Source organism: Dipodomys merriami, unplaced genomic scaffold, assembly GCF_024711535.1.
Source record: "Dipodomys merriami isolate MVZ:Mamm:240054 unplaced genomic scaffold, mDipMer1.0.p SCAF_14, whole genome shotgun sequence".
NCBI lineage: Eukaryota > Metazoa > Chordata > Mammalia > Rodentia > Heteromyidae > Dipodomys > Dipodomys merriami.
Window position 1 is genome coordinate 9679109 of NW_027202715.1, and position 12223 is coordinate 9691331.

Genomic DNA, 12223 nt, shown 5'->3' on the forward strand with positions numbered 1-12223 from the left:
TGGACACACAGATATACACTGATTACTTTTTTGTCTATACCATTTGTGAGGTATTTTGCAAATCATCTTATACCTACTTTATAGAGAAGGAGTCTGAGTATGGAGAAAGGTTCTTGAATCAACAAATATATGAATATTTCTGCAAAAGAATCTACTCATTTTTCAATGGATGGATCCATCTCCTCACAAATAACAATAATAGTGTCAAGAGTTAATCAGCCTTGGATACATTCCCAAAAATAGTTATCTCCAGAAGCATATTACTTATATAGACCTACAAGATTGTGTTTACCTTATCATGCTGAAGGTAGGTGTAGTCTGTGATATTAGTGTAATCAACATTGTTACATGCATTCTGATATTTACTCAAAAACATGCATTAGGCATTCCATAATGTGCCAGGTCCTGGGATAAAATACGAGTAGGGAGAGATGATTCTACCCAACCCTTATCAGTCTCCTTTGGAAAGAGTGTGGAAACTAAAGCTGTAAGCAGTCACATTGAAATTCAGAGTGATTATCACAGCATTAGGCATATTAGAGCTGTGAATTCTTACAACTACTTCTAACCTGAGGAATTGAAAGAGACTTTAGTAGAGGCTTTCATTTTGCATAGATTAAAAAATATTGTGAAGATGATATATAGAGGGGATACAGTTACATACATCAGGTAATGAGCACATTTCTTTTTGAACTCTCTTATTCTCTACAAGTTTTTCCACTCCCAACCTTCATCCCCTCCAAATTGTATAGTTCATTTCCAGCATAGTGTCTAGAGAGTATCACTGATGTTTGACCCACTGTTTCTGTGCTTCCCCTTCCCCTCCCCAAATCAGATAAACCTGCATGCAAGACAAAGGGTACAGAAATAAAAAATAGTGACCAGATGGTAGGGGATAAACAAAGGAGGAGGTAAAAATGCTAGATAGGAAATGTACTCATTACCTTACTCATGTAACAGTAACCCCTCTGTGCACTATTTTTACAATAAAAAACAAAAAGAAACATAAATAGTGACAAAAAGGAATAAATCAAAGGAAAAAAGAACTGAAAACAGTAAATAAAACACTTCTTGTTTTCATTTCTTTGAGTTCATTTTGATACTTATCATTTTATATGGTCATATGCATATGGCTATTAAGCTTTTCCGATCCTCTCCTAAGAATATCCTCCTTTGTTGTGTGAATGTTTAGAGTGCTATTTAACTAATCACATCCAGGTAATTATTTATCTTTTATTATCCATTAGGTTTACTAACAGATTTATAGATACATTATAATTATTACAAATGAGGGAAACTATACAATTTATGTTTCTTTGGGGCCATTCTTTCTGATAAAAGATTATAATTCAATTTTCGTAATCCATTCTTTCACTGAGGGGAGCCTGTGTTGATTCCATATCTTAGCTATAGTAAACAGTACTGCAATGAAGATGGTTGTGCTGGTGGCTTTAGTGTGGCCTCTTTTTTGTTCAATTGGTTAATGCCCCAGTCCAGGAGTAGGATTTCTGGGTCATAAGCCCTGCACCAGAATCAATTCCAAATGTGTCAAAGACATCAAGGTAGGACCAGATACCCTAAAAGGATTACAGGAAGGACTGAGGAAATGCTAGGGCTCCTTGACTCAGGTTGAAACTTCCTAAATAAAGATCCAGAATCACAACAAATCAAAGAAAGACTAGATAAATGGGATTGCATCAAACTGAAGATTTCCCCATGGCAAAGTCATAACAAGATAAATTGAAAGCCCACAGAATGAGAGAAAGGCTTTACTAGCTGTATATCAGAAAGACTCTTATCTAAAATATTCTTAGAGCTCAAAAGAATTAGGCCTTCCCACTACAAATCCTTAATGAAACAACAACTCCACTAATAAATGGGCCAAAAACTTAAAGAGAGACTTTTCCAAAGAAGAAGTAAGAATGGCCAATAGACATGAAGAGATATTCAACATCTCTGGCTATAAAATAAATGCAGACCAAAACAATATTGAGATTCTACCTCACCTCAGAATGACCATTATCAAGTAAACTAACAATAACAAATGCTGGCAAAGATGTGGCAGAAAGGGAATGTTGATGGGAATGTAAACTTGTTCACCACTCCACGTAATTCTTAAACAATTAGATTTTTATGAGGGATGAGAAAAAAAGAAGATATAGGGCTGTGTATGTGTGGGGAAAAAAGCATAGCATGTAGAACTTCAGAGAATACTAAAGAAGCTTTATATGTTTCAGTGCTGGGAACCTAAGAAATGTCACTAGGAGATCAGGAAGTATAGTTCCCATGAAACTTTGCTGTTCAGCTTCTCTGGAGGATTGGGGAATGAGCCAGGAACTGTTTCTTAATCTTGTATGCTGAAGATGGAATTAAGTCTTACGTATAGGATGAAGTAAGTGTGTCTGCACTTGACTGTAGAATCCACTGGCAGGAAAGTTGCTGCTTCATCTCTGAGGGCTTTTACCACCTATTTGTCATGTAAAGGTTCATCTGGGAAACGAAGATGTCACAGAGAATAAAAAATGTTATCTCCAACCAATGTAGCCATCCTATTCTGATAGGGTTTTTTACATAAGAAATGGAAGTCCCATTTAGAAGGAAGCCTAGAGAACTTGCTGTCAAATAAGAGTTGTATAATTCAGATTATATGTAATAACAGCTCACTAAAAGTCACCCATATACCTGTTTGGAAGGCAGGCATAGATCTAAAGTCTGTAAACTGAGATCTCTGTGCACTGGAAGTGATTAAATGGCTCTACAGGCTCAGTGCTCTATTCTTTGACATTCAAGTTTGACCAAGCACCAACAAGTTGCCATTTTTTTCCCTTGGCTGAAAAATAATTGAGGTTTTTGGATGTACTAATCATCATGTGTAGGTAAGGAAATGTCTGAGTGAAAATGGTTGCGAGCCATCTAGGTTTAAATGCTCACACATATAGTATACAACCAACTCCTCTTTGACTTTGTTTTCACCCAGAAGTACACTAGCCTATAAAGACAAAAATGTTGAAGGATTCAAACTCACTTGTATCCAATGCAAATGACTGTTGCTTTTGTGTCAGTTATTAAACTCTACTATAGCCCTCCTATATCTTCCATTTCTTTTGGTGGTAGTGGAATTTGAACTCCCACTTGCTAGGCAAGATCTCTCCAACTTGAGCCATGCCTATAGCCCTTTATGCTTCTGTTATTATTTTTGCATAGGGTCACATGTGTTGCCTGCATCTGGCCAGGGTGTATGATATGAAGTATATTCGATCAATGTATACCTTTGTATTCCTAAGGGTTAGTTAGCACAGCCCACAGAGCAATCAACTCACGATTATATTTCCTAAAAAGGCTGTTTTTATCACAGGAAATAAAATTTGTGTGGGTATGTTAGAAGTCTCAGCTGCCATATATTTGAGTCTCTACTCCTGTTTGGTATTAGGATAATTATTCAATAGACATTAATATAATTACTACTGGGTAATAAATGAGGGGCTAGAACACAGGTACTGCTTGCATGCACACATGTGCGCGCTCACGCACGCACACACACACACTCACACACACACACACACACACACACACACACACACACACACACACCATGCCCATGGTCAAAGGGACAAACAGATAAAACTAAGACTTATGTTCTTAGAGTGAATCTGAAAATATCCCCTTGGGTGAAACTCCATTGTGTTACATTTTGCTAAATTGCTCTAAGGACGGGCTCTCCAGACCTGTGTTTTATCTATAGCTCAAGATCATGACTATCTGTCAAATTACCTTTCTTGACAGAATGAAAACCCTAACCTCCCCCCACCACACACACACAAAGGAAAATGAATGAGTAGGTCCTTGCCTTACAATAAGCAAATGGCACCAGAGAAGGATGACTTCACTTGGCAATGAAGCCAGAGAAGTGTAAATAACAAACATATCCAATAGATATTACTTATCACTGCATTTTCTGCACCTTAGCATGTGTGGAAGCCTCAAAGGACATGGATGATTTGATCACCTGTGCCCTGTATACCAGAAACTAGAAGTGACCCTTTTATAAGACAAAAGGACAAAAAAGACATGAAAAAGCAGTAAGGGTGAGGAGGGTGTAATTTTAATCTTTATTATTGGAATCAGGAGAAGCCATTAAATGACTGTCCAAAAGGAAATGGTCAATTCTCATGTGTTTTCTGCATGTAGCATGCAAATCCATTTTCATATGGTTAGTTCATATAAAGGTGCTCCCCGTGTTTGTAGGCAGCCTGGTTAGTGCAGATAGAAAGCGGGCACGTATTCAGAAGGGTAGAATAAATAGTATTTGATGATTTCACAATGACAGGAAGGATGCTGCTGCTGCACTTTTGGTATGCACAATGGAATCGGTGGTGCCCATTAGTGGAGACTAGGATTCCTGAGAATTATTGAGGTTTTAACTTGTCTTCTACAAGTTAACTTACTGGTGTCTGGGATGGCCATCTGAACATCAGAGGCAAGAAGGGAATTCTGAGGATCACGTAGGCTTTGAGCTATTGATGTACTTATGATAACTCATAGGTTTGCCCAAGATAGCTGATTCTCAGAAAGTTCCTAGTGTAGTAGGTATGGATGCTTTCCCATTTCTAATAGGAGGACCCTCATTGACAATTCTGATCTTGATGGTTTGAGGAAATCTTTGCAGTCACCCAGGAAATAAGTCAAAATAGAAGAAAGAATGGGCATAAAAATGTGGCCTGTGAAAAGCACTAGAAGGATGCATGTCAAACTTGATGGTTGACTCCAGAGGTTTCCAGATAAAAGCAATGAGACCTTAGGCTGACACTCAGTTTCTCTATTTTTCAAGTAGCATTGTGTCAAATAGCACAGATTCATAGTGTCATAGTAAGGCCTGTATGAGAGCTAATGGGACATACTAGCACATGCTGGTGACTGTATGCTAGGAGTTATTCAAAGTTCTTTGGTAATCTAGCACTTAAATATAGACTTAGAAGAAGTCAAAGAGCAAGAGGAAAATCAAGAAATATACCAGGTGTTGAAGGCTCATGCCTATAAGCCTAGCTAGTCAAGAAACAGAGATAGTGGTTCAAAGCCAGCCCACGAAAGAAAATCTATGATTCCCTCATCCCCATTAACCTGTAAAGAATCAAAAGTGGAGCCTTGGTTCAAGGAGTAGCATGCCATCCTTGAGCAAAAACCTAAGGGGCAGTATCTAGATCCTGGCTTCAAGCCCCTGTACTTGTATGCATGTGAGCACACACACACACACACACACACACACACACACACACACACACACACACACACACACACACACACACACACACACCATACACAAAAAGAATACGTGGTAACATGGAAGTCTATGGAAGATTTGAAAGTGTCTAAGAGTGTCAGATGCCCTTGAGAATTCCAGCAAGGTAAGAAAATGAATGTAAACCCTCATTAGATTGAGAGTCAGCAGGTTACCTCAAATGGGGCCATTTGTAAAGTCATTTGGAGAGCTGAGAGACAGTGTTTATGAAGCACCAGCTCGGTAGCTTCTGTTATTACTGCTGTGGTGGAAAGTTGTTTGTGCACATACCTGTGTGTGCACAGATAGGAGGAAGCGTCTTTGGATCAAGTCTCAGGATACAGGTGTGTCCTGTTTGGTCTTATTTTTTGGAGATAACCAAGGTGACTTTGGTATCCATTTCTGTTTGCTTACTTGGTTAGGTTTTTTTTTTTTTTTCTAAGATGGATGTCATGAGGTAGCCTAAGCTGTTTTGGAAATCCAACCTCGACTTCCAAGTGCTGATACTGCAGGTACTTATCACTATACCCAGCTATTAGAACAAAGACTTGTTTTGTTTTGTCTCCCTGACTCATTTATTTATTTATTTACTGGGTGATGCTGGGGTTTGAGTTTAGAACCTCATGTTTGCTGTCAGAGACTACCATTTGAGCCACCATCTCTCTTTTGCTGTAGATATTTTTACCAATAGGATCTTCAGTGTCTGCCCAGTGCTGGCCTCAGTCCATGATCCTCTGAACTATGTTTCTTTTTTTTTTTTTTTTTTTAATTGTATTTTATTTTATTTGGGAACATACTGTACAGAGGGGCTACAATTACATGGGCAGGATAATGCATACATTTCTTACCAAGCATTGCAGCCTCCTCCTTTGTTTACCCTTCACTTCCCTTCCCCGCCTCCCCCCTCCCCCCACCCAATTTTACCCCCCTCCCCCCACCCAATTATACCCCCCTCCCCCCCCACACCGACATTGTAAAGCTGGTTTTGACATGACATTTTGTACTTCTCATTGTTGCAACAGGTCCACCTGAATCCTTAAACGACTTGTTTGTCCCCATCTCCTCCACATGTTATACTGACATCAAATATAGTGAAAGCGGGGGTTACACTGTGGGGGAGGGACATACAAAGCAACAAAGAAATAATCTTGTAAATGCGTTAGAAACACATGCATGAAAGAAACGAAAACATTAAAATACATATTTAAGGGTTCATTTTCCTAACATCACATTATCTGACCTTTTCCGCTTGACTCATACCTATACTAGATATTGCAAATAAGGGAAACCATGGGACCTATGCTTCTTTGGGCCTGGCTTACTTCACTTAATATTTTTTTCCAAACCTTTCCATTTCCTAACAAATGGGGAAATGTCATTCTTTCTGATGGAGGCATAGAATTCCATTGTGTATATATACCACATTTTCTTGATCCATTCATCTACTGAGGGGCATCTGGGTTGGTTCCATATCTTAGCTATGGTAAATAATGCTGCAATAAACATAGTTGTGCTGGTAGCTTTAGTGTTGACCTATGTTTCTTTAGGTACGTTAAGGATCACAGGATGGAGTTTTTTTTTATCTATTTGTCTTTTATTTTTAGCAAGGGGTTATTTTAGTATAACAGGTTAAAATAGAAGAAAAAGAAATATTTCCTTCTCCCCAAACAGGAAATTAAATTAAATGAATTAAAATATCAAAATATCAGTTCTTACCTGCTGCCTTTATTCCTTCTGAGCTGGGGTTACACAGCAGTATTTCACTCTGACTTTAATTCCTAGTACAACAAACAAACAAACAAACAAGGCAAAATTTCCAGCTGAGAGGTTGCTGGTATGCTATGCAAATTTAGCAAGGAACATGCCTATGTTTGCTACAATAATTGATCTCACTGGTACACATTAGTTTTCACAGCAGTCCGATGACTTAAATAAACTTTGAAATTCCTTGTCTAATGCTTCTATTTCTCTCATGCCAACAGAGTGAATGATTGTGTCATCTCTGGTCTTGAAGAGAAAATTATCTTTGTTTTCCTCCTAATCACCACTGTATTCTTATTTCAATTTTCCATGACCATTCAATATTTTACAAGGTAGTGTTGTGGCATGCTACTTCTTGGGTGTCTGATAAAATCAATGGGGAGTTTTAATAGACAAAGCAATTTTCATATACATTGCTGTTCCAGAAGAGGTTGCTAGAGATGACAGCCATATTTCAATAGCTTCTCACCTGCACAGGTGTTTTGCAAATACTAGAAGCTTTTATGTTGCATCACCAGATGATTCTTAACTTCTCTTGGAGAACTGTCATATCATGAACTCAGTTTTGGAAGAATAAAACAGATAGAGGAAGATGACATTTTGCAAGCTAGCGATGTGAAAAATTTGATCTAGGGTCTTCTCTGTGCCTTATTACTTTGCTTCCTTTGGTGACCTTTTGCTTTCCATCCAGAATTCTTCTTTCTGTGCCAATTATATCACCTATATTCCAGATGTAGCACAAATGGCAATCCTCTAGGATGATGGAATTAAGCAATCTCTTTCTTTGACTATCTACTGCAATTATTATCTGTAATAGCCAAATTAGCACTCTTGTTCTGGCAACAAAATATGGATTCCCACAGTGTGTAACATTGTACTGGAGACAGAAAAGCCTCTGTAAGTTATATTCAGGTTCAACTGAGTATTTAAAGGGGGAAACAGCAATGATCTTATTCGTTAATAAATTAACCTTCATTGGATTAAGAAGGAAAAAAAAAAGATCTGCAAGGATTTCTGTCTTCTTGCCATCCATTTTCTTCTCATTTTGCTTTTAATGAATTAACTACCACCATCTCCCACTGTGTGGTTAATTACTATACTGATTGCTTACTATGTATGCTGGTTGGTGTGGAAAGAGTATAAAAGTTAAAAACAAAGCACTCTCCCTAGCCTCCCTGAGGAAAGAGATGAAAAACCTAAGAGACTAAGAAAGTGTGTTAAACTCCACCTAACAATTGCCAGATGAGTGATCTGAATAATTACACAGCCGCTCTGGCCCCAGGAAGAGCACTTTACTTTTCCTCCGCTGGTAGCCTGGCTTGCTTGAGCTGGGCTATTGACTAACTCTTTGCCCTTGGCAGCATCTTAATCCTTTACCTCCCTTTGCTCCTTTTGTCCTTTCTCCCAGTCTCTATCTTTGTCTGTCTGTCTACCAATCTGCCTGTTTGTCTCTGTCTGTCTGTCTGTCTGTTTCTCTCTGTAATATATATATATATATATATATATATATATATATATATATATATATATATATATATATACATATGGGCTTGAATCCACAGGCTCAAGTCCTCCCCTTGGCTTTTCTCACTCACAGATGATGCTCTATCACTTGATTCACAGCTCCACTTACAGCTTTTTGCTTGTTAGTTGAAGATAAGAATCTTAGGGATTTTTCTGCCCCAGTTGGATTTGAAATGCAATCCCCAGATCTCATCCTCCTGAATAGCTAGGATTACAGGGGCGAGGCACCAGTATCTAGCTCATGTCCCTCTCTTTTAAGAGGACTTCCTAATTTTGTGTGATTTACTTCTCCCTTGCATTTGAGCTGTGGAGTTCATCTTTCTCATTTTCTATAAAATTCTTGATATTTTAGATAAACTGTTTTTTACAGTAATTCTCTTGTTCTGACCTCTTAATTTTCCAAACTTCTTTAAAAAGAGGATATATTTCACAATAACATGAGAACATATGTATATGTCCTCTTCAACACAGACATTTAGGAAAACATTCATTTATAAAGACATTATCATTCTAAAACATCTACTGGGTATTCTGTATGTTAAGCCATCCTTAAAAAAACTAAAGGATTAGGCCCCAGGCCCAAATTTTAAGAATATGACATATTTGGTCCAGGCATGAGCTCCTACATGCCAACTAAAGAGAGATAAAAGATTTATTTAAATGTATTTATAAATTGAGAATTCTATATCTGATCACTAAGATACCCCTAAGTTGTTTAGGGTCATATATTTAATAGTTTGGATCTAGTCTTTTATCTATCATCTCTTTTATACAAATGTTCCATGCCTCCTTTCAGAACCAAATACTAGGCTAGGCATATTAGAAAATGTTGTGTTACCTTAGAGCATAAACAAATACAAAGAATTGCAACTTATACTAGATTTTTAATCTTGTTTTAAATCCTTTTAAATGCATTTTGCTGTATATTTTGTGTTAAAAAAAAAAGTAAAGACATGTATATAAAAAGAAGGAACTATGTACATACACTTATAAGCAGATGAACAAATATTGTAACCTATCATATAATCATACCAGTCTTCGTTCGGCTATTGTTGATGCAAATAATGGAAAGCCTGGCCAACACTAACTTAGATGTAATATACTATTTGTGACACAACAGTCTTGGGTAATTGGTCTTAATTTTAGTACAACAGTCTGGAGATTCATTTCTTTCTGTCTACATCTTTGTTGTGATGATTATGAAGAACTGACTTTCAGTTCACCATAAATAATATAATACTTTACCCCAAATCTTTGTGATTGTAGGGGAGTTGTACTATCTGTATACCATCTAGCCAAATGTTTAGGTATATGCTGAGATTTTACACTTCCTGATTCTTGTCATTTGCTTAAAGGATGATAAAACCTGACATTCGGTCACTGATTACTAAGTCCTGTACAATACTAATAATGAGGTTGTCTTTGAAACCAGTCTAGACATTTTGAAAGTTAGATTTACCTATTTTAAATTAATTTTTAGATTCTTCTCAGCTGTGGAGATAGAATCTTTGAATTTATTTTAAAGCTGATCTCTTAGCTTAACCGCCTAAGACTTTCTTCAGAATTATTTTCTCAGCTCTCTGATTCTCTGTACTATGCTTTGAAAGGACAATATGTTGGGAGGATGTTGATAAAAAAAGGGCCAGAGCCACAGGAGACATCAATTGTCAGATAGAAATTAATTGATTGTAATTGCTTTGCTATTGTATTGCGCCAGGAGTCTGTAGCTTGTTAAAAAACCACTGATTATGAAATAAGGATCTCACTTTTTATGCTGTAGGTTATGTTAATGAAAAGCAGCTCTTTGAGGAATGATCAGTGAATATCAATACATGGATAAAGAAGAAATTAAAGGAAAAGTTAAGTAACTGGTTATTGAGTTAATATACTTCATCAGTCAGAGGAGCGGCATTTCATATTGAGATTCTTTGCTCAGAGCTCTTGAATGTTAAAAATTTCCTATAGCTACTTATTACATGCGGCTTTGAATAACAAATCTCAGCTATGCAGAAGATCTCCTGGAAAAGGAGAAATGTGTCTGCTTTGCTGAGTGTTTATTTTTGCTGAAGTATTATCAGGCTGACTCATTGAAAGGAGAAATATCAATTTCCCATTGTGACACCAAAAAAGGGGATACCCATAAAATTATTTGTCAATACTCTTAGTGAATTAGTTATATATGGATGAACGTCTATGTGAATTTGAAGAAATGTTATTTATTTACTTGTGCCAGTACTAGGGTTGAACCTAGGGCCTTGCACAGTCCTTTAGCTTTGGTGCTCAAGGCTGGCTCTCTGCACTGGAACCACAGCTCTACTTCTAGCTTTGTGGTGCTTAATTGAAGATAAGAATCTCATGGACTTTCCTGTCTTGGTTGGTTACAATTCACAATACTCAGATCTCAAGCCTCCTGGGTCATTACAATTACATATGGGAGCCACCAGCACCTGGCTTGTGTTTTAAATATTCATAAATACTAAAATACATAGTAAAATGTTATCTTCTTTTATAAAAGAAATATCAACTATTGGTGAGCTTGTAATGTGATGTTCAATGATCCTGTTTCCCTATCATAATATTTAAATGGCGGATAACGTTAGATAAGGCTGGATTTATCAAAAGTGTTTTTCTTGAGGACCAATTCTGATTAGGCCTCAAGGCGATCACAGAATAAAGGACTGGTAAACTTGAGTGTGAACCATTTCAGTGTTCAGTGCATCATGTGTCCAACAAGAGGCACTGTGGAGAGGCTGATACAGGAGGATCAAGGTTTGAAGCCAGCCCAGTCAGGAAAGTCCATGAGACTCTTATCACCAATTAACAGCCATAAAGCTGGAAGTAGAGCTCTAGTTTAAATGGTAGAGCACCAGCCTTGAGCCAAAAAGCTCAGGGATTTCACCCATACTCTGAGTTTAAGCTCTAGGACTGGCACAAAACAAAAACAAACAAACAAGCAAAAACAAAAAGCTAAACAAAAAATGACATTCTGTGGAACATCATGACTAATCTAGATCTCTGAAAAAAATTAAAATAGTTTACCTGCTGAATAATTGATTCATCCTTGACTTTTTCAGTGTACTTTTTGTTGGAGAATTGCTTTTTATATTGTAGTTGCATAAACTAGAAAAATATGCACATGTGCTACGAGTCTGTGTCTTATAGATAGCTCGTATTTATGGTTAGTTTCATATTTTGGATAACCAGACATAGATGTCTGGCTTAATTAAAAGTGTAAGACATTATGATTAAAAAAATACATGTTTAACGAGAATGCTAAAAAATGATAATAATTTGGCCCTGTTAAATATTTACCAGAAACATTCTTCACATGTGAATATGTGTTTCAGAATCTGGAACATTTGCATTTTAATTACATAATAAAAGGAGAAAGTGAACAAATACTTGACTTGGTTATTAACCAATTATAGCTGTAATTTTAATAAAAATCCAAATCTGACATGGGGCATCATAGAACAATCACAGTATAAGTCAATCAGATGTTTAATGGCATTTGGAAACAAAAAGGGAAGGGAATGGTGCCTGGGTATACACACGTGTTGGCTAAAACTGAAATTAAGTCAGCTGCAAAAGGTTCATGCCTGTAATCTTAGCTACTCAGAAGGCTGAGATCTGAGGATTGTGGTTGAAAGCCAGCCCAGGCAG

At 37.1% G+C, this 12223-nt stretch overlaps 1 protein-coding gene across 12 annotated transcripts in view; it reads left to right on the plus strand.

Moving 5' to 3' along the window:
• The window catches only part of Nrg3 (neuregulin 3), a 1039983-nt gene that overhangs the window by 438225 nt on the left and 589535 nt on the right, over positions 1–12223 (plus strand). The gene's annotated exons all lie outside the window — the stretch shown is intronic.